Source organism: Trematomus bernacchii, unplaced genomic scaffold (genome assembly GCF_902827165.1).
Source record: "Trematomus bernacchii unplaced genomic scaffold, fTreBer1.1, whole genome shotgun sequence".
Taxonomy (NCBI): Eukaryota; Metazoa; Chordata; class Actinopteri; order Perciformes; family Nototheniidae; genus Trematomus; species Trematomus bernacchii.
In genome coordinates this window covers 12,853,395-12,860,602 of record NW_022987705.1, presented here as the reverse complement: position 1 = coordinate 12,860,602, position 7,208 = coordinate 12,853,395, and the positions used below count along the sequence as shown (strand labels likewise).

General features: G+C 45.6%; 1 pseudogene; it reads left to right on the top strand.

Annotated features, from left to right (window-relative positions):
• Positions 1–2,767: 2,767 nt before the first annotated feature.
• Positions 2,768–6,934, top strand: LOC117490208 (annotated as a pseudogene).
• Positions 6,935–7,208: the final 274 nt, after the last annotated feature.

Below are 7,208 nucleotides of genomic sequence, written 5' to 3'. Positions count from 1 at the left end.
TAACACAAGATGCATCCCCTTTGTAGTAATCTGAAATACATTTGTGCAGACACAAATGTATTTCATTTATGATTCCAAATGCATTATTGAAACTTTCTACAATACAATAAATATATATTTTATGGATAGAGTGCGTTCTCTCAATCAATTTGGTCTGCTGAAGGTTAACAGAGAAGACATATTTCTCTCAAAGCATGTCCAAGCACCTTATGCCCATGTTTCTTCAGTTTTCTGTCAAGTGAGAGATCGTTTTTTGACTGTTAACATTATGCAGCTGGATATAAATGAATGTTGCAAGTAAAAAGCAAAGAAACAGGTTAACATCATTTTTTCGACGTTTTAAGTGTCCGGGAGATAATACTAAGGAGTATCAATTATTTAATATAATCTTTAATTCATATTCATATATGTTAACACAAAAGGGATCACATGCAGTAAGTGCATTAGTCCTCTCGTTGACTTCTGTAACCGTACCTTGCATTTATTTAAATTCGCGTCAGTATTACTCCGTCTGCTTTATGGTCATGGAGCATGAATTGTTCTACCATCTTTAGTGGAATACAACATTCCAGTCATGTCCTACTTATGTATTTTATACACTGGAATTAAAATGGAAATTGAAGGTGGCATGTTCATTATTGTCTGCATGTTTTCTTTCTATAGACCAAAACCTCAATAGCAAACATATTTGTGACAATACAGAGGAGGCGCAGGAGAGGCAGCGAATGTGGTCATTAACCAAAGGCAGTGAGGGAGACTCCTTCTCCTGCATTCAAATGATGTTGAATCCAACACTATCAACACTCCTCTCCTCCCTCCTTCTCCTCACCCCTACTTCTCATCTCTTTCTTTCTCTTTCCTTTCTGAGCCATTTCACTGAAGAGGCTACTATGCAGTGTTTCCCCTCATCTGTCTCTCTCATCCTTCTTTCCCTATTTATCTCATTCCCCTCTTCCTTCTATAGGCTCCTTTCCCCTATTTCACCAAGGACGTGGATATATCTCCTGCTACCCCCCCCCCCCCCCCCTCTCCCCCACTCTCTCGGAAAGTCTCTTTTCCTCTATCTCTCCGTCTTTCTCTCTCATCTTTCTAAGAGATAACTGTGTGCAAGCTCTTTCATCTTTCTCCTCCCTGAAGAGAAGACTGCCCAGCAGACACAGAGAAGCAGAGTCAGCATTTCAGTCCTCTGTGATGTCACAGACCCCCGACCCCCCCTCCCCATCACCTCAAAAACACTCACATACTCATAATAAATACTCTGACATAATTAGAAAAGCAGATACAACAAACTATTCCGTCTGTTTGTTCCGTCCCTCCCTCACAAGGGAAACCAAACTGTGCCATACAAGGGCAAGCTGCATCTCCACTTGAAAACACTGGCGCACTGCTGCGCTCACGAGACAGGGAGACAGAACACAGAGCAACTCTGGAGTTGGAGTAAAAAGTCTGACCTCTTTGGAATGGGAGGCTTTTCATTTGAACGATAGGTTGGGGGAGACCGACAGCAAGAGAGAGGGGAGGAAGTGATCTAGAGGGTGAGAGCAAAGAGAGGCGAACATGTGAGGAACAGGAGAAGATAGTTACAGTGAGGGAGGGAGGGAGAAGGAGGCATACAGGAGGAGGTTGAATGTGTTAATACACAGGAACACTGCATCAAACCAATGCACTGCTCTGAGGCTGGCTGAGCAGCTGAGAGGAGTGCGTCAGCAGTACATTCACGTTCCCACTGAAGGACAAAGGGAGGGGGCAGAGCGAGCATCTTAGCTGCCTGCAACACCGACACGGAGGGGGGAATAGAGAAAAGAGAGAGATTGGAGAATAAACAAGAAGAGGAGATGTGGATTAGAATGCTGCTCCCGCTGCTTCTGTGACGGTGGGCTGCCTGTTTGAGTGCCTCGCGTGCCTCCTCCTCCTCCAATCTCTCTCTCACACACTCTCTCCTTCGCGCACTCTATCATTCTTTTGCTCTTGATCTGTCAATGGTTCTCTCTCTCAATCTCTCGCTTTCTCTCTCTCTCTTTACTCTCTCTCTTTCTCTGTTTTACTCTGGCTACTGCAGTAGTCCACCAGCCCAGCCGCAAGTCTGACAGCCACACACATGGCTAACTGCCACAACTTACTACCTCAGCCCCGGAGAGAAAACTAACACATAAGGAAGCTGAGGAACACTGCAGGAGACAGCCCAGGCGACACACAGCAAGTGGAGAGAAAGAATCCTCAATACCTTTCTTGTTTTGGAAACAGACACGGAGCCCACTTCCACACACATCCTCCCAGCGTCATCCTCTCTTTTCCCCTCATTGCAGAAGAGGACAAGAGTGCTCTCTCTCTCTCTCTCTCTCTCTCTCTCTCTCTCTTCCGACACGCTTTTGCGAAGCTCCAACAGTGCAGCGCATCCCCTTCTCCACCCCCCACCCAGCGCCACCATCTCTCCCACCACCCCCAACCCCCCCTCCCCCCAGGAGGAATAGACGGATTACTGCTAACTGTGCACACGGCAGCCTGCAGCTGCTCTGACCAGGGCCAGCCCGACGTTGGGAGGGAAGCAAAAGGAACAGAGGAGGAGAGAAGAGGGGGATGACTGTGCCGGGAGTTCTTTAGCCTTTTTCTGTCTCTCAGTCTCTGTCACAACAGGACTAATCAGCGACCACTAGCCCTTGGCAAAGTCACAGTGAGGGAGGTCTCTCCCACCAAACAGGCGGCCAGCCGACGAGCCAAACACATGTATCAGGAGCCGACAGAACTGGGGATTCTTTTTTTCAGTTGGTCACTTCTTCTCTCCTCCTCTGTCGTGTTTCACTGCGATATGGATCATTTGATTTTTCCACAGCAGAGCTGCATGTTGGAGTCTGCAGCCTGGCAGGGGGGCAGTTAGTAGGGGCAGAAGGGATTCAGGCACCTGCCAAGCCTGCATGGCCTTACCTCTGCCTGTGAGTGCTTTTCATGCTGCTTTCAGTCTTTAATACCAGGAGCCATTTTGTACCCTTGGCTAATAGAGGGCCACATCACTTTTTCAGAGAAGGAAAAGAAGAAACCATGAATCTGGTGTCATTCCATGGAAGGAAATTATAAATGAACATGTTGCATGACTGTTGCTTTTAACATTTGGAAAAAGGCAAAAAGGACCACTTCCAAACTAATGAGGTACGTCACTGTTACTGTTATCCAACCTTTTTCTTACATTGCTGCACTGCTTTCCTCTGCTGCTTCTCTGTATTAATCCCTCTCACTCTGTCTCCCGCTCTGCCCCTCTTTTTTCCCCTTCTCTCTCTCACACACAATCAATTTGATGTAGCGTCTCCCTGCACTGTCGATGGAACTTGGGAGCCTTGAGTTGCTCCAGCCAGGCTAGGGTGGTCCTGTCCTCTGGTTTGTGCCGTCTCCCCCCACCATGCCAGAATAATGAGCCCTCCACACCATGAGTCCTTTGGGCCAGGTTAGAGTGCAGCCTACCTGGAAAGCAGCCCTGCTCGCCGTGCTCTCTCTGCTTCCTGCTCTCAGTATGTGCCAGTCCACAGGCCCTGCGTTGGGCTCGGCTAACCCACAGAACTGTCCAGGTGTGTGCTCCTGCACTAACCAGCTCAGCAAGGTGGTGTGCACCCGCCGAGGCCTGGTTAGGGTTCCCCCGAACATCCCACCCAACACCAGGTACCTTAACCTGATGGAAAACAGCATCGAGACCATACAGGCAGGACACCTTCAGGCACCCTGCATCACCTGGAGGTACTGCAGTTGGGCAGAAATGCTATCAGACGGATTGAAGTTGGGGCCTTCAGTGGATTGACCAGCCTCAATACCCTGGAGCTGTTCGACAACAGACTGACAGTCATACCCAGTGGAGCTTTTGAGTACCTGTCAAAGTTGAGAGAGCTGTGGCTTAGAAACAATCCCATTGAGAGCATCCCCTCTTATGCCTTCAACCGTGTACCCTCCCTCATGAGACTGGACTTGGGAGAACTGAGAAAGTTGGAGTACATCTCTGATGGAGCATTTGAGGGCCTTCAGAACCTCAAGTATCTCAACTTGGGGATGTGCAACCTGAGGGAGTTTCCTAATCTTTTGCCACTGTTGGGGTTGGAGGAGCTGGAAATATCAGAGAATTTTTTCCCTGAAATGAAGCCCGGGGCCTTCCGTGGTCTTAAAAATCTACGTAAATTGTGGATTATGAACTCTGACATCACTACTATTGAGAGAAATGCATTTGATGACATTACAGACTTGGTTGAGCTGAATTTAGCCCATAATAACCTGTCGTCCCTCCCCCACAACCTCTTCACACCTTTACAGTACCTGGTGGAGCTCCACCTGCACCACAACCCATGGCGATGTGACTGTGATGTAGTGTGGCTCTCCTGGTGGCTCAGAGAATACATTCCCACAAACTCCACCTGTTGTGGACGTTGCCACACCCCGGTCCACATGAGGGGACGATACCTGGTGGAAGTTGATCAGACCACCTTTCAGTGTTCAGCACCATTCATACTTGATGCTCCTAGAGATCTGAACATCTCGGCAGCGAGGGTGGCCGAACTGAAGTGTCGCACAGCTGCCATGAGCTCAGTCCGATGGCTTCTGCCCAATGGGACTGTATTGAGCCATGGCTCAGCTCACCCACGGATATCTGTCCTTAACGACGGAACACTGAACTTCTCCAACGTTCTCCCTTCAGACACAGGCGTGTACACCTGCATGGTGAGCAACATGGCAGGAAACTCCAATGCCTCAGCATACCTAAACGTCAGCAATGCTGAACTCAACACATCTAATCTGTCGTATTTTACCACCGTGACGGTGGAAGTTTTGGAGCCCACAGTGGAGGAGACCCCAAAACCTAAACCTACTATCCCTGCCTCGCCCTCTGGCTTTCAGCCTGTCTTCATCTCTACACCTACCGTGCTGTTCCAAAACACTCCAACTCCAAGGCAGGTGTCAATCGTCACTCCCAGAGTCCCTAGTGGGCCAGCCGCCAGCTTGGATGAGGTGATGAAAACCACAAAAATCATCATTGGCTGCTTTGTTGCTGTTACGTTACTGGCAGCCGCCATGTTGATAGCATTCTATAAGTTGCGTAAGCGGCATCAACAGAGGAGCACGGTGGCAGCAGCAAGGACCATAGAAATCATACAGATGGAGGAGGAAGTTCCTCCTGTTCCGCCCCCCACATCCGGATCTAGTGGCTCTGATGACACAGTGTTGGTACTGCCTACGTTAGTGGAACACAACAGCAACACCTTTAAGCCTGGGTATGTGTCCTCCTCCTCATCAGCCCGCCAAGGGGGCTACGGAGCCCACTGGACCCAGAACAACTCTCTTCATCGCTCAGTCAGACAGCATCACAGCCACATCAGCACCATTGCTGATCCCTACGTCATTAAGACTACTCACGGCAAGGAGAAGGTTCAGGAGACCCAAATCTGAGTAATGCTCCCTCTGGATTTATCTCTGACTCTGCCCCAACCTCTGCTCGCCACCTATCTGCTCATCAGTCCATGCAATAGAATGCACAAAGAACAAAACGGTAACTTTCTTTTGTACAGAAGTGCAAAACAGAGACAGTTTTTGGTTTCTTGTACATGCCTATACATAAGTATATAAATATGAAAAAAATACAAATATATATAAATGAACAGTGGTAAGACATGCAGATTATATTAGAAAAGAAAGTAATTTGAAACTATTTTCTAATAACTGGTGAATTCTATTTAAAAGACAAAGATACTTAATTTCTTTTGTGATTGATAATAGAGGATGGTACTGTAGGAAAAGAGGCATTTTGTTTGTTTTTTGACCATATTTAGACTGCAGAAAAAAAACTATCATTAAAGGCACCAGTTTTTAAATACAGCCCCAAATATAAGCTCCAGTTTTACTGTGCCAAATATTATATGCAATAAAATGGTATTTCCAGACTTAGGAAACTTAAAAAGACACACAAGAAAAATCTAGATAGATAGAAACATTTGTCCAAGGATAGCAGCGTAATGGCACAGATAGAATGTGCTGTTCAGTAGCTATCAGCCAAATGCTTTTGGACTGCAGTGCATTTCTGCAGCTAAGGTTTAACCCTCTGTTTGCTGAAGCTGAGCTGCATTTATTTGACAGTGCCAGTGCTTCTTAGTTGTAGCGTATCTAAACATGTTTATTTAGTGTGCACATGATTCCCCACTGGTTAAACTGGCAAAGATGAAGTGCAGGCTAATAACAGTTGTTGCAAATACTTTATTCTGTTATTGGTTGCATTTTGTGTTATTTCTTTTCCCTTAGGTTTTGACATGCTTCTTAATGGCTTGTGTAGTGTTTAGGGCTAATTTAATAATGCATTACAGCAGTTGCCTGACTTGTCTCTGCAAGGGCTCATTCCGATGCTATTTTTTTTCAAAGGAACAGACATGCGGGGCATTGATACGGGGCTTTGCTGACCATTCTGCTTTTGGAAAAGAAAAAAAAACAGAGGATTGAAGTGAAACAAATGAATGTCTGATACTGGGGCTTTTCCATGGACTACATTGAAACATAACTTTTTTTTCTTTTAACAGTTTATTTTTAGCAACACTATTTTTATGGAGAGACAAAGGAGGCTATGATAAATAAAAAAAACCTTTGGTTTGTATTTCTCTAATCAGAAACACATTCATCTGATGTTTTTTCTTCTCTGAATATATTTCCATGTGTGTGTAAGTTGTTTAATCGTTAAGGCTGGAGGCAGTATTGTAAATCGTATCCTACCCCAAACCCCCCATCTTACGGTCCTATGCATTTACTTAGTGTCTGCATGAATGGGTCTTTAAGTAACTGGTGTACAATGCTGCATTATACCCCACAGTGGGGCTCTATGCAGGTCAGATAGGCTGTTGGTCTTTGATGCCTCAGCTTAGTTCTTAACATTGATTTCTCAGTGACTGTGAAGGGGAAAAAATACATGTATCCCACAGTTCTACAGTTTGTGGGTTTCCTTTCCTTACACACTCACCTGCTGGTTGAACTTATAATCCTATCAAATGAAAACAAAACATATATATATATATTATTTACATGTGTTTTTTTTTATTAAGAAAAAAAGCAATTGTGGCAGGTTCACAATTATTTGAGGTACAACACAATCATTCTTCAGCAAAGAAACTACACCCAGAAGAAGATCTAAATATATCATCTGATGAAAGCAGACTGTATTTTTTAACAATTTTCTTGCTCAATGCGTCAGTTCATTT